The following is a 23,266-nucleotide window of genomic DNA, read 5'->3' on the forward strand; positions in this document are numbered from 1 at the left end:
TCTGAGCTGTCAGCACAGAGCTTGATGTGGGGCTTGAACTCGTGAACTGTGAGATCATGACCTGAGCTGAAGTCGGACACTTAACTGACTGAGACACCCAGGTGCCCCTCAAAGGTATTTCTAATGGGCCAGTAGTGCCCCTGTTTCAGCTCCACTACAAACTCTTCTGAATTTGTTTCCTTGGCTATCTCTCTAAAACTGTAGCTTCTGCTGGCTCCAGCTAGTCTCCTGGGGTCTGAGGCTGCACTGCTGTCTTCCAGAAATCCATGGACCATGACTTCTCCTGGGCTACTGATCCAGCTTGTTTTAACCTCATTTCCATGCAAAACCGTCCTTCCCAATTTTGATAGAGGTTGCCATCTTTTTGTGTTTTTCTAGCCTTCTATTTTTAGAGTCATTTCTTATGCCCATTGACTTAGTTTTTCAATTTTACTTAATGATACATTCCCGAATTACCATCATGGAATACAAACTACAGGGACTTGGGCAATATTCTTAACCTTTCTGAGTTTTTTTTTTCCCCCTTTACTTCACAAGCCTGAGAAAATACATGAGAATGAAATTATTCAGTACAGTACCTGATAGAAATGTTGCTTATCAGAATGTTGGGGTTCACCTTCCTTTTCCTTTAGGTTAAAGAAGTAATACTAACCCAGTTTTTTCTTTTGCTATCTTCCATATTCCCTTGGGCTTACTGTTTCAGTCCTGTGCAGACTTTAATGCAAAACTCAACATACACTACGGCTTTTACCACATTTCAAATGACACCAGGTTCACCATTAGTTTCCTAGTTGACTGAAGTGTTCTGGGATTACAGTGGACTGGAATGTTGTTCAGCAAACATTCACCCTCTTCTCCCTGAAGTGACAAGTTGCTCTCCTCTAACAGAAGCCTATTACCCTCCTGCACTCTTACCATCCTCTGTGAGAACAGCATGCTTAGACAGGCTTGCTTCTGCAGCCTGAGTCTCAGCATGAAACACACATCGTGCAGCTCTGAACCCAAGTCTAGCTGCTACTGGGAACCCAGCTGGGCCCAACAGAACCACTGCCAAAACTCATGAGTGAGACATATTACTTACTGTTTAAGCCACTGAGACTATGAGATTGTTCATTACCCCAGCAAAAGGCTGATCAGTATAGAAATGGAGAAGGGGCCCTGCAGCTTCTGGCATTTCCTTCACCCAGTTCCCAGGACACATACTCTGGGTTCTATTCCTGGATTCTACATCCCTCCCCTCCCCTAGTTGACCCAGAGCAGCTCAGCCCAGCACTCCACCATCCATCTCTTTTATGATGCAGAATGTTTTTCCTCTTGCCCATGAAACTTGCAAGAAACTTGTCAGCTCCAGAGTGTATATCTCACTTAAAACGTACTTACCTAAGTACATTATCAAGAAATCAAGCCTTTCTCCACAAATAATTATTTTATCAGCTACAAGGAAAAGAATTTTCATTATGTGTTCCATAAGATGAGTGCTTTTTATCCTGCAGTATTTTCTGAGTTATTAAGCAAATCTTACTCAAGTTTAGGCAATCACTTTCTTACTTTAAAAGAAATATCTGATATTTCTTTGCTAAGGAATTACATTAGTTTCTTATTATTGCTGTCAGAATTTACCACACAGTGGCTGAAAACAACACAAATTTTTTACCCCACGGTTCTGGAGATCAGAAGTCCCCAACGGGTTTCTCAGGGCTAAAATTGAGATGCCAGCTTTCTTTTCTGGAGGCTCTCTGGGAGAATCTGTCCCCTTGCCTTTTCTAGGTTTCTGCCTCCCTTTTTCACATGTAAGGAGACTATTTGCATTGGGTCCAAGATAATCTCCCATCTCAAGACCCTTACCCTAATCATATATTTTTTCCTTTTGTAAATTACAATGTTGTGGAAAGGCACTTTTTCATGGTGACCATCCTAACAGGTGTGAGGTGATACCCCATTATGGTTTTGATCTGCATTTCCTTGATGAGAAGTATGTCAAGCACCTATCCATGTACCTGTTGGCCATTTGTGTGTCTTCTTTGGAAAACTGTCTGTACAGTTAGTTCCTCTGGCCAGTTTTTAAGTGGATTGTTAGCTTTCTTTATCTTCAGTTGTATGAGTTCTTTATATACATTTGGATATTAACACCTTATCAGATATATGATTTGCAGATATGTTGAGCCATTCTGTAGGTTGCCTTCTCATTTTATTGTTTCTTTTGCTGTGCGGAAACTTTTTAGTTTGATGTAGTCCCACTTTTTTATTGAATTGTATGAATACCTGGAATATTAAGGCTACTGATGTATTACCTGTCATTTTTTATTGCATATGATAAATGTAGAGATGATTTTGATTTGGTTCAATAGATTTTAAATTGGTAATTCCTTGTAGAAATGAACTCCACCCTCATTAGTAATATATTTATCCTTCACTAAACTGTTATTTAAATATGTCCTCTATATATGATCATTCATATTTCCCCCCTAGACATAAGTTATAAGTGATTACAGTGTTTTAAAACCTAGACCATTTTACTGACAGAGCTGCTTATGGTACCTTTTCATTTTATTTATTTATATTTAAATGATGAATAATTGTGAACCATTTATTTAGTCCCTATAGCTAAGAAACATTTCCTCCTTATAAACTTACTTCTATTTTTTAATTTTTGCTTTGTTTCTGATTCATAAATAATTATAAATAGGAATTTGGAAGGATTTTGTCCTGGATAAAGATTTAAGGTGATTTTAGGATATTTTATTTGGTACTTACTGTACTTGTAAAAAAAAAATCTGACTTTTCTTTATAACAAATCTTTAATTCTATAAGATCTTTTCTCTATTGTCAGTCTCCTTGAGTGATCATTTGCCATCTAGTGGACAATATAAGTACTGCTCAGCTTTGTAAGAGGGTTCTGTATAGGGTGTATATAGAGATGGAAACTGATTAGAGACATTCTGGTGCAATGTGTGATTTCTATTTGTGTATAAGAGTTCAGATTACATAAGATAAAATTTAATATTTCATTTTGTCCTTATATGCTGATATTAGAGATATGTATACTCATCATAGATAAAGCAACATATTGTTCTTATTACAGACTTAGTATTCAGAAACAGAAAATGAAAAGCTAATTTATAAAAAAGCAAGTAACAATTGTTTAAGAGAACAAGTACTAGTCAGGGAGAGGAGGTGAACCAGTAGATAGGATAGCGGTGAGAAGAACAAGGGATTTAATGAGAGAGAAGAGAAAGGGAGAGTGGAGAAGGATACATGGAGAGAAAGGATAATGAAGAGACTGAAAGCAGTAGCAAAGAAGAAACAGAGGGAGCTGGGAAAAGAGGCAACTAGACAAAGTGGAAATGGAAAAGGGTATTAAAAGTTTTCTCAGAAGAAAAGAAAGATGGGATTAAAAATGAGTTGAGAGACAACAGAAATGGTTGCAATGTGTCAGCTATCTAGAAACATCACCTCTCTGATTTCATCTGTCAGAAACCAAGAAAGTGCTCCATAGGTCCTACTTCCTGGTTACTATATTAATGTATAGACTTACATCACATATGCATGTGTGATGACTGATGCTTTCCTTTTGCATCTTTCATACTTACAGTTCTCACAATGCAGGGAAATAGTGATTAGGGTTGTGTTTCTTTTACTAGAAACTGATTTCACTTGGGATTTTGTTGGAGTATTCAACCAGTACGCCCCTACAAGTGTAATCTAGGACACCTGATTGACTTGAACAATTAAGGCAATTGAGATTGTTGGAGAATAATGTTAATCAACAGATACTTTAGACTTCTGTTATTTACAAAGAGAAGTCAGGGGTTCCATTCAACAAATACTTACTGAATTCCTATTATATGTCAGGCATGTGGTAGACATGACACTGTAAAACGAAAAACATCTTACTGTCCAGTGAGATTTTTAGTTAAATGGAGAGGTTATGGATTGAAAGTCTCGGGGAGCCTGGGTGGCTCAGTCGGTTGAGCGCCAACTTCGGCTCAGGTCACGATCTCGCGGTCCGTGAGTTCGAGCCCCGCATCGGGCCCCTGTGCTGACAGCTCAGAGCCCAGAGCCTGTTTCAATTCTGTGTCTCCCTCTCTCTGACCCTCCCCCATTCATGCTCTGTCTCTCTCTGTCTCAAAAATAAATAAACATTAAAAAAAATTAAAAAAAAAAAAAGAAAGTCTCTTATCTCTCTTCTTTAAGACTTATGTTTTACCTTATATGAGTCTCCATGCTTTGCGTGATAGGCAGAATTAATAAGATGACTCCAAGTGACCCCTGCCCTGAATGTGGATGGCATGTGTAAATATGGTAAGCTAGCATTTCTTATGATTATGTTACCTTAAATGCAAAAGGGAGCTTATTCTTTTTGAGCTTGATCTAATCATATGAGTCATTTAAATCTAGATCTAGAGGTCAGACACAGAAGTCAGAGATGTAAGTATGAGAAGTATTTGACGAGAGGGAAATCCTCTTATTGGCTTTAAAGATGAAGGGGGCCATGTGGCAAGAACATGAGAGTAGCCTCTAGGATCTGAGGGCATCCCCTAACCAAGAGCCAGCAAGAAATAGGGACCTTAGTCTTAAAGACACTAACCACTGAGATCTTTCAGCATCTATATGAGCTTGGAAGAAACCCCTGAGCACCAGGTAAGAATACAGCTTGTGAATATCTTGATTTGAGACGCAAAGTAGAAAAGGATAGAGAAATATGGGGCGCCTGGGTGGCTCAGTCAGTTAAGCATCCCACTTCGGCTTGAGTCATGATTTCGCAGTTCATGGGTTTGAGCCCCACCCTGGTCTCTGTGCTGACAGCTCAGAGTCTGGAGTCTGCTTTGGATTCTGTGTTTCTCTCTCTCTCTCTCTGCCCCTCCCCACTCATGCTATCTCTCTCTCAAAAATAAATAAGCATAAAAATTTTTGTTTAAAAAAATTAAAAATAAATACAAATAAAAAAAGAGGGGATATAGAATATACTATTATAAGATTTCTTATGCTACATGTGAAGCGGTATAACATTATTGAAAGACTGTGATGAGGTGTGTGTGTGTGTGTATGTGTGTGTGTGTGTGTGTGTGTGTGTGTATTATATCTAGGAACAAACACAAAATTAAAAAAATAGATAATCTAACCAAAAAGTCAATAGTGGAGATAAGATGTCATAAAAATACATATGCAGTCATTCCAAAAGAAGGTAGGAAAAGAGGGAAAAGGCCCCAAAAAGTGAGGATAAGTAGAGAACAAGTAACATATGGCAGATTTAAATTTAAACATATCAATAATTCATTAAATATAAAGGTTCTAAACACCCAATCAAAAGGCAGAGAAAATCACTATCAGACAAAAAAGCAAAATCCAATTCTATACTATTTATGAAACACCTACTTTAAACTGAGGTTTGATGGGGGGTGAGAGGGAGGGAAGGGTGGGTGATGGGTGCTGAGGAGGGCACCTGTTGGGATGAGCACTGGGTGTTGTATGGAAACCAATTTGACAATAAATTTCATATATTGAAAAAAATAAAAAAAAAAAAAACACCTACTTTAAAACAAGGACAAAGAGGGATTAAAAATGAAACAAAATGATATGCCATATAAACACTAATTGAAATAAAATTAGATTAGCTATATCAATATTAGATGAAGTAGATTTAGAACAAGAAATATTACCAGGAATAAAGAAGGACATTGCATAATGACATGGGTTCATATAATGAAGAAAATATCCAACCCTAAACATGTATGTATATAGTAACAGAGCTTCAAAATACATTAAGTAAAATTGATATGATACAACTAAAAGGAGAGACAAATCTACAACTCTAGTTTCAAACTTAAACACTCTTCTTTCATTAATTTATAGAACAAATAGACAAAAACATCAGCAAGCATATGGAAAGACTATTACCCAATTTGACATAATTAACATTTATAGAACACTCCACTTTGCAACAGAAGAACACATTTGTATTGTCTTTTTTTGCAAGTGCACATAGAACATTTACCCACATTGAACATATTCTGGGAGCACAATACTGATCTCAACAGACTTACAAAGACTGAAATATTAAAATTATGTTCTATGACAAACATGAAATTTGAAATTAATAAAAATGTATCTGGAAAATCCCTCAATATTTTGAAATTAAACAACATATTTCTAATTAATCCTATCTCAAAGAAATCACAAGGTATATTAGAAAATATATTGAATTAAAAGAGAATGAAATGAGAACCTGTAAAAAGTGTAGAATGCTTCTGAAGTACCTTTAGCAAAATGACTAAAACAGTCCTTAGAAAGTTATAGCTATCAATGCTTATATTAAAAGAAGAATTGTCTCAAGTGAATGCTTTAAAATTTCACCTTAAACTAGGAAAAAACATAAAGCATGAAGAAAAAAATACATGAGCAGAAATTGATGAAATAGCAATACAATTCAGCAAAGCTAAAATTACTAAACCTAAAGCCAAAATGATCAGGAAAACAGAAGTTGCAAATTAAAATAAAAAATGAATAAGGCTAGGGTGCTTGGGTGGTTCAGTTGGTTAAGCTTTTGACAGTGGCTCAGGTCATGATCTCACGGCTCATGGGTTTGAGACTGGCATCAGGCTCTCTGCTGTCAGCTCAGCGCCCACTTTGGATCATTTGTCTCCCTCTCTCTCTGCCCCTCCCCCTTTCTCACTCTCTCTCAAAATAAATAAACACAGACACACACAAAAAGAAATGAATAAGACCATCAATATTGATTCTACAGACATTAAAAGGATTATAATGGAATAATGTTGCAGCTTCCAATAAATTTAATTGCACAGATGAAATATACAAATTTCTGAAAAGACAAAGAAAATTTTTAAAGCTCACTAAAGGAGAAATATATGAGTAGACATCTATTAGATGTCTAACATAGCTAAACACATTCCCACAAAGAAAATTCTGATTCAGATGACTTAATTACTCAACACAGTACTAGAAGTTCTAGCCAGTGCAATAAAGGCAAGAAAAGAAAACAAAAAGCATAAAGATTAGAAAGGAAAAAAACAATTGTCTCTATTTTCAGATGAGAAGATTATATATGTATTAAATCTGAAGAAATCTGCAAAAGAACTGCTAAAATAAGTGAGTTTGTCAAGGTTGCAAGAATAAGATAAACATACAAAAATCAGTATTTCCACATACTAACAAATGAAAAAATGAAATACTTAAGAAAACATGTATAGAACTTGTACAGTGAACATTACAAAATGTTGATGAAACATAAAAAAAATTCTCAAGAAATGGAAAGACACAATATGTTTGTAGATTAGAAGTCTTATAGTAAAGATGACAGTTCTCTTAAAGTAGATGTGGGTTTAATGCAATTTTCTCAACATCTCAGCAAGACTTTTTGTAGATATAGTCAAGATTCTAAAATTTATTTGCAAAGGCAATGGCACTAGAAAATTCTTGAAAAAGAATAAAGTGGGAAGAATCATTCTACCTGATTTAAAGACTTATTATTTCTACAGTAGTCAAGATTGTGTGGTATCGGTGGAGAGATCTACATACAGATCAATGGAATAGAAGACAGAACACAGAAATAGACTCACAAATATGCCTGGCTTTTGACGAAGCCTGGCTTTTCTTTTATTTTGTAAAAGAAATTCAATGGAGGAAAAATAACCTTTTCAAAAAATGGTGCTGGAGCAATTGGACATCCATAGACAAAAAATGAAACTTGACTTGAGTTTCACATCTGATATGTAAATAAACTCAGAACAGATCATGGGCTTAAATATAAGATATAAAACTATGAAACTTCTAAAGAAAACAAAAATAAGAGAAAATCTTCAGGCTCAATAGCTAGAGAGAGTTCTTAGACCTGACACCAAAAGGATGGTCTATAAAAGGAAAAACTGATAAAGTCGACTTGATAAAAATTTAAAACTTTGCTCCATGAAAGGCCCTGCTTTGTGCTCTGTTAAGAGGATAAAAATACAAGCCAAATTCTGGAAGAAAACATTTGCAAATTACATATCTGACAAAACACTAGAAGCTTCTACAATATATATAGAACTATCAAAACTGGAGAATAAAAAAATTATAAAAATAAAGCAATCCAGCTAGAAAAAGGGACAAAATACACGAAAACACCTTTTAGAGAGGATCTACAGATGGCAAATAAGCATATGCAAAGATTTCAACATCATTAGGAAAATGCAGATTAAAACTATAATGAGATACCACTACATATCTATCAGAATGGCTAAAATAAGAAACAGAGTCAGTGTCAAATTCTGGTTAGGATACAGAGAAACTGGACCCCTCACACATCATGATGGAATGTAAAATGGTACAGCCACTCTGGAAAATTATTTGGCAGTTTCTTTAAGTAATAAATATGTAACTACTGTACAAACCAACAGATGCACTCCCGGGAGTTTATCCCGGAGAAATGAAAACTTACGCTCACACAAAACTCAGTACACAAATGTTAATAGTATCCTTATTTGTAATAGCCACAAACTGGGAATACCCTAGATGGCCTTCAAGGAGTGAATGGTTAAACAAACCATGGTATATCCATAGCACGGAATACTATTACAATAAAACAAATAAATACAATAAAGTACTACTACAATAAAACAGAAATGGACTATTGATACATACCACAATCTGGGTGAATTTCCAGATAATTATGCTGAGTGAAAAAGCCAGTCCCCAAAGTTTACATATTGTATGGTAGATACCATTTATATAACATTCTTTAAATGCAAAATTATAGAAATGAAGAACAGATAGGTGATTGCAAGGGATTAAGGAGGTGGTGGGAGGTAATAAGGGAGCAGGTGTGGCTATAAAAAGGTCACAGAAGGTTTCCTTGTGATGATGAAAGTTATGTCCTGACCCTACCAATGTCAATATCCTGGTTATTTGTAGTTTAGTTTTTGTATGGGGGAAAACAGACTAAAGCATAAATAATATTTCTCTATTATTTTTTACGATTGCATATGAAATGACATTGATCTAAAAGTAAAAACTATATACATATAAAAATAATTACTAGGGCAAAATGTACTCCTCTGAAGATACGGGTATTTAAGAATAGTTTACTTCTTCCCACCTAATAATAAATATCACAGCTTCACTTAATATTTTTATGTCCTTGAAACCGCCAATTATTCTGTACAGTTGGAGAGCCAGCTTCTGTTCTAGGTGTACAGTGTTCATATTTCTCCAGAGACATGAAAATTGGTAGTAAAAATAGAATTTTAACAAAAATGATGTATTTATTTTTCTAAACAATAGGTGGCATCTGAGTTTCACAAATAAAATTGATGATTCATGCTCTTATATCAGGAAATGTAATTGTATTTTTCAAATGAATTTAAATTTAACTTACATACATAGTACTCCTCATAGTTTATAAGTATTTGTAAGTATTTGTTAACTGACTGAGAAAATACACACTTTTTTCTAAAATTAACACTGGGAATGCTGCTACTTTTTGGGAAAAATATAAAAATAACCCATAGATTTCATAATGCAATTATGTGTTCTTTCAATGCATTCTAAGTTATACGTAACTAAAATCTAGTAAATTCTAGGGCATATTAAATATTAACTTTTCTTATTTTAGATAATATTATTCAGATGTGTAGAAAAAGCTAACATAAGTATTCAGTATATGACTAACACATAACTTTATTTTCTAATAAAGTTTACATTATTTGGGAATATTACCCTTCCAACTCTATGAACTTTGACAACTCTTTTATATTCTTAGGCACCAGATGTTTCCTTGTTCCTCTTCTTTAGTATTTAAAACTTATTGTGGGGCTCTTTCAAACCTGAGGAACAACCTTAGGTGAGACTTATCACTTCCTGTTGCTTCCAGGTGTTTGGTATTTGTTGGCTACCTCTACTCCATTAAAAAAACAAACAAACAAAACACACACACACACACACACACACACACACACACACACACACAAAGCCTAGAGTTTTCTGTGTGTTATTTCTGTTTATAAACTCACAAACATATTCAGAGCTGTTGATTTTATTCTTCCCTAAGAACCAGTAGGCTCTATTATTCTGAACATATTTATATTTTACGTTGTCATTTTGTCATGGTAACTACCAGTATATAACCCTTCATAAGAGGCCATGAAGAAAATCACCTTCCAGCCTTGCTATGATTATATCTGGGTCTTCAGTCTCTATCCCCCCAGCATAACAGGATAAAATCATAAACCCTGACTCAATGAGTGGTAAAAAAAAATTCCATGTTTTCCACTGAGAGATTGGATTTGAATCTATGCCCAGTCATTTTTGACCTCTGAAACCATGAGTAGGTCTCCAAACCAAACCTCAGTTTCATCCACAACATGATCTGTTGGGAGAATTTAAGTTAAATAATATATGTGTAACCTATTCTATAACAGGGGCCTTATTCATTTTTGATCACTAAAATATAAAATTTTTAAAAATGAATTCAGTGTATAGATTCACACTATATATTAGCAGAGTATTAAAAATAAATTGTCAGTAATACCTAGCCAGCAGTTGTCAGCTATAGAAAATTTAAATTTAAAAAAAAGAGAGAGAAGTGCTTGGGTGGTTTAGTCAAGTGTCCAACTCTTGCTTTCAGCTCAGGTCATGATCTTGCAGTTTTGTGAGTTGGAGCCCTGTGTCAGACTCTGCACTGGCAGTGTGCACTCTGCTTGGGATTTTCTCTCCCTCTCTCTGCCCCTTCCCCCCCACCCCACACTGTCGCTGTCTCTCCCAAAATAAATGAATAAACTTTAAAAAAGAAGAATAAAAAATATAAAAAAGAGGAAAAAAGTTGGAAAAAAACTTCTTTTTTTCTCTTTCCATTTTGGAATTTAGTGCTCAGGGTAGAAATACTCTACTATTGTCACAGTCTCACCTTGCTTGATCAAAACATTGCTATAAGATCTTTGAGCTGAGAACAGCAGAAGCTGTCATGCAGAGGGCTTACTTTCACTGGAGAAGGTAAGGACAGCCTTAAGGAGAGCTGAGCAGCATTTGAAGGGCTGTGACATTCTAGGAAGGGTTGTGGGAGAGGCTGATACCAATACTGAATCAACGGTGTGAACACACGGTTTAAAAACCTAAAGGAAGACATCATCTCACAGCAGTATACTATCACACATTGTCGTATACTGTCAGGCATTTAATCTTTGTGGGAATATATGAATATATCTTATCTCTATAAGCACAGCCTTCTGAGTGGTGGTGCTTTATAATCTTTGTGTCCCTTAGAGTGTCCAGCACTATTATGTATAATCTGATTATATAATAGATGACTTAAATTAGCCTCTACATCTATAAAAATAAATTCTTAAACTATGCATCCCAACTACAAAATGATTTTTATGTAACTCTGAAGTTATATTTTCTTTCAGGTTTTACTTTTATGTTCTTCAAGGATTTACTGTAGCCACTTTCTTAATCAAGTTATTTATTTTCTATAAATTTATTTCATTGTAGTAGAAAGATAGGGAGACCCCTAACTATATTTCTTCCCTGAGATGGCTGGTATCCTTAAAATAAATTTGTAGATGCTAGGTCTAGGTAATGAGGCAAATGTTTTGCCTAAGACCTTGCATACAATTAGCATAAGTGAAAAAAAAAGTCCTGAGAGCAGTGGAGGTAACGTAATGACTTATTTGAGCATTCTCTCAGAATTTACTGTGAATGTGACTCATGCAGGACACACAGAATAAATTTTCGGTGACTTAAGGAATCATGTCTCAACAATGGTTTTCCTTTTACTCCTTAGTTTATGCTGTCTATAAATTATCAAAGACATTTACAAATGATTTAATAGTACACCCAAATTTTCTTTTAAAGTAAACTACATTAACTTTTAAATTTGGACCCCATACCAAAGGAGTTGTGTAACTGGAGAGAGCATGGTTGAAAATTAAATAGTTTATGGATTCCTTGTACTGTGGTTCTTTTTTACCTGATTTACCTTTGCAAGCACTATATTCATAATTAACTAGCCAAATCAAATTAAACATACTGAATTTAGAGCAAACATGACCTTTGTGTTCTATGCTGAAATGTTCATCCACTAACTGTCAGCAAATTCCATCAATATTCAATTCCCTGGCTTGGTGTGAAGCAGAACCTTCCCTACTGCACATACACTCATGGGGGGAAGAGTTAAAGAGGAGGGCAATGACATGGCCTGTCGCTTTTTATTTATGAAAACATGGTTCCCATCTTTTCTGCACCGGGTAGGAATGCAATAGCACATTGCAAACACATTCACTGTTCACTTACCTGTGGAAAATGGTTTCCATGAGCAAATTTAAATAAGGAAGAAATATGCTTGGATTTTTTGTTTAGAACAAATGCTGCCCTCATATAATATTTCTTTTTGCTTGGCCACTCTGCTGAGCTCAGCATAACCTGTTGGTGCTGTAAACTGTCTAGTAAATCTCCAGCCCTGCTATATATTGAAAATAACACAGTGATATGACAGGCACATCAGCAGTGGAAATGGCTGTCCATGCAAAATGATCTAGTGCTAAGATTAGTTTAATTTTATTGGCATTAGTGAACATTCTATATTGTAGGAAGTCTTAAGGAGATCTTGTTATTCATGTTCCCTATTAATCTCAGTAAAATGGAAGCTAATCCTTTAACTGCTAAGCCATAGCTATTGTAATGTTGTTGGTAGCAGGTGCCAGTGAGTTCCCCCCTTTTCTGATAAATGCTGTTTATGGCAAGTTTCATCTATTATTGTAGCTTGAGAAGAACTAAATTATAACATGAATATAGTGATTAAAAAAACATATAATACGTGTAACAAATAGAATAGCCATTGTAACAATCAGAGTCCTAGAAAGAAATAGAATCAAACTTGGATGATATGAGACTTTAATGAATATAGAAATTAAGGAATTATGGCAAGATTAAGTCAACCAACAAAGAAGCTGAGGAATTTAGAGACTAGAAATGCAGAGACATCATTACTAGTCCAATAATAGCGACAGTTCATAGACAAGGAGTGCAGGACAGAAACCGTAGTAGGGGAGGGGATGCAAAACACTGCCAAGAAACACATTTTAGACAAAATGAAGAATGTGTAATACACACACCTCTTTCTAGCACCCTCTAATTTACTGAGGTCTCCACTTGGCCAAATACAAATGGGAGCCAGCTGGCCACATGTAATCCACAGATGCCTTCCATAGTGTTCAGCATCTTGGATCATAGAGCAGAACATAAAGAAGGGCTAAGAACGAATCTGGGGCAAGGTATGTAGAAAAAAAGTTGAATAACCAGCAAATTGTGACAAAAATAAACTTTATTAAAATAATCTTCTGTAATGGCTGCTTCTTGTATGAATTTTTCTCTTTGGACACCAGTTAGAGCCTTAATTGTAAGGCATCTTGATTTAACACTACTCAGAAAGAGATTCTTTAAATCAGAACATAATGTGCTATGGCTCAGTAACTTCTGGTGGTGCTCCAATTCCAAATACCCATTTGCATCTCCTACCATACACAGAGGTCACAGAACTCAAAGAAAAAGAAAAAGTTTTAACCTCTGTTCATCAATGGGACTCAGACAATTTGATGGTTAAAGGGGCTCCAATAAATGCTAGTTTGCAGAGAAAAAGGGAAAATGGAGTCTGGTAATCCAGCAATAGAGGCTTGGTTAGCAGAGTTTAGGTCTACTTAAAACTACAGAGCTGATTTTTGACAATTTTACTACTCTTTATCTCCTTACTTGAGAAATTTTTGTTGAAATGCTGTTGCGGCATTGTTGGTGGTGCTGGAGCCAGAGGAAGTAGTCTACAATATGGGGCAGAGCCACTCCACGAAATTGTCCTATCCTGAGCTTTGAAATCTCAGTTTGGTTTGCTCTGGTGACTAATGGAAAAGTTGTTCTCATTAGTCACCAGAATATACTGTATTTCAAACAACAGGATAACTTCCCTACCTCTATTAAATATAACACAGAAGATTCATTCTTCTTCTCAAGAGCAATAAAATAGATTTTCTACTTAGTAACCACAGTCACAGTGATCTCAAAGGTAGCGCTACATTAGTCAACTTGGATGTAGTAGATTTCAAGCTTCTCTTGGCAACCGTTTCTGTAGTGTGGCAACAAGGAAGAGGACAGTGGAATTCCAGATCTGCTGTAGAGCTCAGTTATCATGACTGTGGGACAGCGAAGACAATTCTGATTTGTTAGCACAGGTACACACAAGATTGGGTTTCTAATGACAAAGCCTGAATTTCCCATAGCCTAGCAGGTGGGTAATTGGAACACTGCGATTTGAATATTGATGTGACTAAATCTGCATTTAACACCTGGTGAAGCTCACATACTAAAGTTATAGCTCACATACTGAAGTCATAAATAAACTATGTGTAAAAGGACAATCTACTAAAATATTAATTTGAGTATGTAGTTTTCTTTCCTCTCCAGTTTAAGTATGCTTGCTAGTCTTGGTGATATCTTGCCTCAGGAGTTGGCAAGGATGTAAAGCAGAAGGGCCTGAACTCAAAGGCTCTTCTCTTCTTTGACAAAAGCAAAGAAGGATAGTCTCTTCAATGAATGGTGTATGATAAACTGGATATCAAATGCAAAAGAATGAAATTGGACCCCCACAGCCTAAGCCTTTTGAAGAAGAGATGCTAGAGGGAAGGCTGCTGAACATAGAGAGACAGGAAAACTGCCTATAGACTGGGAAGGGGTAGAGGTTTGTGGGTTTGGGAATGACTCATTTTCCCATATTGACATCTCAGAGAGGCAGTAGGTCCTTACAACCGGGATTCCCATCATCCCCGAAGGTTCTCATGCCCCATGTGTGCTGTGGATTCTGCAGAAGCCAGTGGAGCAGGCTGACTGGGAGAATGACTATCACTACTGTTTCATTACTAATGGCCAAGGGCTTACCAGGACCTCTGCAAAACCTTGCAGTGATTTCAAACTATATTACAAAGCAATAGTATTCCAAACAGTATGGTGTTGGCATAAAAACAGACACAGATCAATGGAACAGAATAGAGAACTTGGAAATAAACCCATGCATATACAGTCCATTAATTTTTGACAACAGCTCTAAAAATACACAACAAGGAAAGGATACTCTCTTCCATAAAATGGTGCTCGGAGAACTGAATATTCACATGCAAAAGAATGAAATTGGACCCCTATCTTAAAGTCTAATTCAAATGGATTAAAATCTTGACTGTAAGAGCTGAAACTGTAAAACTCTTAAAGGAAACCATCAATAAAATGAAAAAGCAAGCTACGAAATGGGAGAAAATGTTTGCAAACCACATATCTGACAAGGGGCTAATATCCAAATATATGAAGAACTCATAGAACTCAATAGGAAAACAAACAAACAAACAAACAAACAAACAAACAGAAAAACACCACACATACAAACACAAACACAAAAACAAACCAAATAACTCAATTAAAAACTGAGCAAAAGAACTGAATTCCAAAGAGGACACACAAATGACCAATAGTTATGAAAAGATGCTTGACATCATTAATCATCAAGGAAAGGCAAATCAAAACCACAATGAGATATTACCTTATACCTGTTAGAATGTCTATTATCAAAAAGACAAAAGAGGAATGCTGGTGAAGATGCAGAGAAAAGCGGACCCTTGTATACTGTTGGTGGGAATGTAAAATGGAACTGGTAGAATTTGAAACTGTAGACTGTTATGTATGCTACCACCTTCACCAATTGTTTTATTGTCTACATTTAATGGACTGCATGGGCTTTGGACTTTGACTTTTTTCCTTTTTTTAAATGTTTATATATTTTTGAGAGAGGGAGAGAGAGAGACAGAGAGAGAGACAGGTAGAGAGAGAGGGGGTCAGGATCTGAAGCGGGCTCTGTGTCGACAGCAGAGAGCCTGATGTGGGCCTCAAACTCATGAAATGTGAGATCATGACCTGAGCCAAAGTCGATGCTTAACCAACTGAGCCACTTAGGTGCCCTATTTTCTTTTTCAAGAGCAGGGTTTCTCAGCTGTGGCAACTAATAGCACTTTGGGATGGGTACTTCTCTGTTTTAGGAGACTGTCCTGTACACTGTAGGATGTTTAGCAGCATCCTTGGTTTCTACCCACTGTATGCCAGTAAGCATCCCTTTGCCCCCGTCATGACAACCAAAAATGTTTCTAGACATTCGCCAAATGGGGGCAAACATTACCTCCAGTTGAGAACTACTGTTCTAGAAGAAGCTAATGTAACTCATAATTGAATTTCTTTTAGGATATGTTGTTAATGTGCACAACACGTACTGAAAGTTTTATATTCCCCTTTTTCCTTCTTTTGTTTGTATGAAGAATCATTTAGCATTGGAAAAATGCATTGATGGCATTCTGTATTACAGCAGTCTCTCTTAGCTGTACGGATAAAAACCTTGGAGGAGGATCTTTTAAGAAGACAACCTTTAGATTAACCAGAAATATATACGAATGTAGCTTATTCTTGTACATTTTTACATGAACATGTTTATATATACATTTATTGTTCTATTACATCTGAGAACAGAAATTCAAATGAAAAGTGGAGCTTAGCTTAAAGAACAAAACTAGAGAAATGTTTTACTGTTTCAGCACCAAAGAGAAAGGAGAGATAAAAATTGTAATAAAATTCAAAATGTCAGCATTTTGAGGTAGTTTGTTTAAGATACAGAGAAATCGGGTTTACTCAAAAGGTAATATTTTAAAAGATGTATCCAAACAGAATTTTCCTGTGTTTTAAGACAATGAACTTTATATTCTCCATATTTAGTTTGCTAATCAAATCTCTTCATTATTAAAACATTCCTAAAAGTCATAGTATAAAAAAGTACTCCATTATTTCCCCTAAGGCTTCATTCCAAAAGATAAGCAATCTCAAATTTAAACCTTTTTTATGACTATGTTAAGTACATCTATTACACTACTTTTTGCTGTAAAATCCCTTCTGATAGAAAGCAGCAAAAATTAAATGTTTTCTCATGCCAAATCTTCAGTGTTTCCCAGCTGTGTTGGTGTTCCCGGGTAGGCTCTTTCTCTTTGGAGACTGTGTAAGGAGCTATAATTGATGGTGGCAATGACTGTGACAAAGGATAAAGGGAGCCCTTCTCATGTAAGCTCATTCAAGGAGTTTTGTGCCATCACTCCTGTGTCAGAGTCTTTTAAGTTTTTAGAATGAATGAACAAAATCATAAAAAAACCAAAACTCTCTATTCTAGACATGGTGGTTTTTGTTTTTTGTTTATTGTCTTTTGCTGGTCCATAAATCTCAAAGTTCTTTTCTTGTTTTGGAGGTTTAAAAGTGGTTTATTTTTCAGAACTTGAGTTTCCTATATTCTATCAAAGATTTCTTCTTTGTTCAAAGTGCTATGTTAGCTTAAACAATCTTGAGAAAAAAATTTTAAATCAAGCATTAGATTAAGAAATGTACTTCCTAGGTCTTTTTTGTGGGGGCTGCTACAATTTTGCTATGCATTTTCAAAGTGTTGTGTGACATGTTATCTTGTTAATGAGTGGAGGGGGTACACAGCAGTAAGTTGAATAATGTCCTGATTAATAAGTTGTGCACATATATAAAGAAAAATAAATGTAGAGAAGCCATTCATAAAAAATATTAAAAATTCAGTTGGGAATCATTGACTTGTCCAAACATGAAATCCTGGTTGAAAGAGACCTGTAGAGGTCCCTAAGTTCAAATACTGTAAGTCACTGCAAAAAAATCTTTTTTAAAAATATGATGATCCCTGGAATTATAACTTCAAGGAGTGGTGAGGCATTTGAAACTAAGGGCCAATGTCTTCCCTTGGCTAAACATCTTTACAACCCTGTTGTCCGAGTGTCAGAGTAACTTGTTCATGAATTCATAGATGTGTGGTGGCATTTAAACTTCAGTTTTTCTAAATTTAAGGCCAAAGCTCTGTGTAATCATATTCCTATAATTCCTTTTTTTTTACTCCAGAAAGAAAATTTCAAACATCAGAAAACTTGGATGAATTTATTTATGCTCTCTACCTGGATTCCTGTGTTTCATACTTGCATTATCACATACTATCTTTCTAGATCTCTATTCATCCATCAATCTATTTTTTCATTTATGCATTTTAAGGTGAGTCACAGACATCTGTACACTTCCCCTCAAATACTTCAGCATGCATATCAACTAGAGATTAATATTTATTTATATCTTAAGATAACATTTATATACAATGAAATGCTCAAATCGCAAGTATACCAAGGGATGAGCACCTACAAATGCATTTATCTGTGCAAGCCAAATCCCCATCAAGATACAGAACATTACTCAGGAAGATTCCTCATGTCTCTTGATGTGGGAAACAAAGGCAGAAGGAAATTGCAGATAGAGCCAAATTTCCTTATCACCTGCAGCCCACTGGCAAATATTTGAGGCTGGCCGAATAAAATATTTCTCCAGGAACTCTCTACTGTCTTAATGCTTTGCTAGAGGGGAAACAACCTTAGCTTGACAATAGCTAGGCCTCCAATATGCTGTGATCTTCTTTAGCATTGAAAATCTCATTGGAAACTTCCTCTGGACTTTCCTCCCCCAGCCCCATAGTATAAAACCAGTCTCTCCTCATGGTCCCAGAGCAGCTCTTCCTGCCTGTGGTCCTGTCCCCGTGTTTCAATAAAATCACCTTTTTGCACCAAAGACATCTTCAAGAATTCTTTCTTGGTCATTGGCTCCGCACCCCACAAACCCCACCGTCACCCCCAGAACCTCATCATCTGTTACCAGTAAATCCCTTTCCTCCATCAGAATGATTTTGATTTTTTTCTACCCTTGGTTAGCTTTGTTTATTCTAGAACTTTATATATACAGTATGTACATTTTTCAGTAAAGCTTTTTTTCAGTAAAGCTTCTTTCATTCAGCGTACACAGATTCACCAATGCTATTGCATGTGTTATTATTTTTTTATCTTTTCTTTTTGAAGAGTATTCCATTTTAGAATATGACGCATCTTGTTTATCCATTTTCCTATTAATTGACATCTGAGTGAGAAGAAAAACCAGCAAAAACAAGATAAAAGGGGCCAGCCAGATGTCCGAGGCTGGATACTCCCCTTGCGTGCTTTTGGCTTCTATAATCTGGCTTGCCTCCTGTGTCCACCAACTGCCCACCAACTGTCCGCGGAGCACCACTGATAAGCGCCCTCTCCCTTTTTTCTTTTGTCACACAACTCCCTACCATCCCAACCATAAAAGGAGGCCTATGCCAAGGTTCTGGGCTCAGGCTTTGGAGGTGACTCTGCTGGGCCAGCACCGGTGTGCGATAAACAGTCTTTTCCTGATTCCCCGACTGTGTGTGGCTTGTCTCTTCCTGGGCACTGAGTATTTGCTGTAACATGAGCGCTTTCTAGTTTTTTAGGTATCCAGAATAAACTGCTGACTTCCAGTTTCTGGCATGTAAGGAACTTGGAAGTCACCACTGTGTCCTAACAAGCAGAATGCTGAACAGACTGAAAAATTAACAACTCTTCTTGGATCCTGAAGAGAGGGGAGGACACAGCACAAACCTCTTTCTTCAAGATTAGAGAGACAGTAGAATTCAGGAGTCAGGATTTACTAGGGATTCACAAGCAGAAACTGTCACTTGAACAAGCACTGGGTAGGAAAACTTGAATGTAATTGACAAACTGTGGAGGCTCAGTGTGGACATGTCAGAGAGTTAAAAACTCCAGGGGGACCCGGTCATAGGACCCACACAATATGGTGAGACTTACCTCCAAAAAGTTGACCAGGTTCCCACAGTAAATAATGGAGTAAAATCCTCTTGTACTGGTGGCATAGGTAAGGGAAAAAGAACCATTTTGAAGTCTGAGCTCCGTTCTTCTTAACAAAGCCTGCCCTCAGGGTAAGCTAATTAACCTAGGTCTTACCAGCTGGGGTATTATTAGAGCCTAACTGACCACAGGGAGGGGAAATACCCAACTGCAGCCCCCACCATCCTCCTGTCCTACCAAGGGGAAAGAAAAAAACAAACAAACCTAATTTGTGTGCTCGACTAATTTAGTGAGCATAGATAGGCTCACTAAAAGGCTGAGATTTACTCACAGGATTTATAGACTGTTTCCCCTTCCCCCACCAGTTACCACCACCTTACCTTACTAATGTCCTCTTTAAGCAGTTCCTTTTACCTGGCACATTCTGTTCAGCTATCAAGAAAACATTGGGGCCCCTGGGTGTCTCAGTCAGGTGAGTGTCCACCTTTGGCTCAAGTCTTATGATCGCACAGTTTGTGAGTTCCAGCTCCTCATTGGGCTCTGTGTTGACAGCTTAGAGCCTGGGGCCTGCTTCAGATTCTGTGTCTCCCTCTCTCTCACCCCTCCTCCACTCACACTCCTGTGCTCTCTTCCTCTCTCAGAAATAAATAAACATTGAAAAAAAAATTTTTTTAAGAAGAAAAATTACCAGGCATACCAAAAGGCAAACAACACGATTTGAAGAGACAGAAACAAGCATCAGAACAACGTGGCAGGGATGTTAGAATTATCAGATGGGCTGGGAGGTGGCCTTGGTTGAGCATCCAACTCTTGATTTCAGCTCAGGTCATAATCCCAGAGTGGTGGGATCAAGCCTCCCATGATGCTTGGAGCCTGCTTAAGATTCTCTCTCTTTCTTCCTCTGCCCCTTTTCCTTGTGCACTTGCTCTCTGTCTAAAATAAAATAAAATGTAAAAAATTTTTTAAAAAGTCATCACACTGGAAATTTAAAATAACCATGATGCATACGCTAAGGATTTTAATGGATAAAATAGTGGTAGGCAATGTAAGCAGACAGATGGCAATCCTAAGAAAGAGCCAAAAACAAATGATAGACTTTTTTTTTTGTTATAAAGATAATTCCTCATAGTTGACAAAAGTAATAGACATTAAAATAATAACATAGGCAATAGGTCTTTTTGAAATTATGTTACTTAAGAAATCATTTAATATAGCAAAGATAAGCAGTTATATAAAGTTATTGGCACCCATTTTCTGACTTTGAAATCACATTCATTAGTTTTTGTACTCAATTTTAAAATCATGTCCTAAAACTTTGTTCTCTTTGACTAAAATCAACATTCTCAACTGGAAAAAAATATAGCTATTCCAACAACCAAATTTGGGGGAAAAAGTCATTATAAATATATGTATATTTAATTTATGTAACAAACTTAGCTTTATTAATTGATTCCTTCAAAATAGCTTTTTTGTTTGTTTGTTTTAATCATTAGAAAAATTTAAAAGTAACCATCAGTTTTCTGAGAACTCTGCAGATTGCCTTATCAGGACAAAATTAGTTTATATATTTCATTAAGATAATATTCTAAATGGGGCGCCTGGGTGGCTCAGTCATTTAAGCGACCGACTTTGGCTCAGGTCATGATCTCACGGTTCATGAGTTTGAGCCCCGAGTCAGGTTCTGTGCTGACAGCTCAGAGCCTGGAGCCTGCCTCCGATTCTGTGTCTCCCCCTCTCTCTGCACCTCCCCTGTTCATGCTCTGTCTCTCTCTGTCTCTCAAAAAATAAATAAATGTTAAAAAAAAGATAATATTCTAAATATTCCCAATTATGGTCATCTGCCTTAATATTTATCCTGTTTTTATACACTACTACAGTAAAAACTCATTATTTTGGGGTGTGGCTGAAAGGATTAATTGTATAAAATGATGTTAAACGTGTACATTAAGGAATCATACAGAAAAGAACCTTTTTTGATTTCAAGCACATGCAGTAATTTAATTGCTAACATGATTCTAGATAGAAATCTCAATGTTCTTGCTTTAATAAATAGACTGATGAACTACATTTGTAAATAGTTGCATCTACTTTGGTTTAAGCATTAAGCCTTCTAAAAGCCCATACAATTTATTTTTCTTAAAAATGTGGAATTGGATTTAGAATTTTAGAGCTAAAACAGCAAAGGAAACAACCAACAAAACTAAAAGGCAACCAACGGAATGGGAAAAGATATTTGCAAATGACATATCGGACAAAGGGCTAGTATCCAAAATCTATAAAGAGCTCACTAAACTCCACACCCGAAAAACAAATAACCCAGTGAAGAAATGCGCAGAAAACATGAATAGACACTTCTCTAAAGAAGACATCCGGATGGCCAACGGGCACATGAAAAGATGCTCAACGTCGCTCCTCATCAGGGAAATACAAATGAAAACCACACTCAGTTATCACCTCATGCCAGTCAGAGTGGCCAAAATGAACAAATCAGGAGATGCTGACGAGGATGTGGAGAAACGGAAACCCTCTTGCACTGGTGGTGGGAATGCAAATTGGTGCAGCCACTCTGGAAAACAGTGTGGAGGTTCCTCAAAAAATTAAAAATAGACCTACCCTATGACCCAGCAATAGCACTGCTAGGAATTTACCCAAGGGATACAGGAGTGCTGATGCATAGGGGCACTTTTACCCCAATGTTTATAGCAGCACTCTCAACAATAGCCAAATCATGGAAAGAGCCTACATGTCCATCAACTGATGAATGGATAAAGATTGTGGTTTATATACACAATGGAGTACTACGTGGCAATGAGAAAGAATGAAATATGGCCCTTTGTAGCAACATGGATGGAACTGGAGAGTGTGATGCTAAGTGAAATAAGCCACACAGAGAAAGACAGATATCATATGGTTTCACTCTTATGTGGATCCTGAGAAACTTAACAGAAACCTATGGGGGAGGGGAAGGAAAAAAAAAAAAAAAAGAGGTTAGAGTGGGAGAGAGCCAAAGCATAAGAGACTCTTAAAAACTGAGAACAAACTGAGGGTTGATGGGGGGTGGGAGGGAGAGGAGGGTGGGTGATGGGTATTGAGGAGGGCACCTTTTGGGATGAGCACTGGGTGTTATATGGAAACCAATTTGACAATAAACTTCATATATTGAAAAAAAATTAAAAAAAAGAATTTTAGTGCTAAAAATGACTTTGGAGATCATTTGTGATTTTGGGAAATCAATTTGTTTAGCAAAGCCATTCTTTATAGAGAGTGCATTGGTACATTTCAGCTCCATTTGAATGAATGATCAAACATCCAAGATTATATTGCATTACTCAAGATTCAAATATAGCAAATGTCTGATTTTGGCAAGGGCTTATGTATATACATTCATATTTTAACTCTTGACATGGAAAATTCACTATATCAGTGAAGAAGAATTTAACTTACAGTTTAAAAGATAATTTTAAAGTAGCAAAGTATTATTTTTGATCAAAATAAAAATGGGGGCACCTGGGTGG

The sequence above is a fragment of the Panthera tigris genome, chromosome A2 (genome assembly GCF_018350195.1).
Source record: "Panthera tigris isolate Pti1 chromosome A2, P.tigris_Pti1_mat1.1, whole genome shotgun sequence".
Lineage (NCBI taxonomy): Eukaryota > Metazoa > Chordata > Mammalia > Carnivora > Felidae > Panthera > Panthera tigris.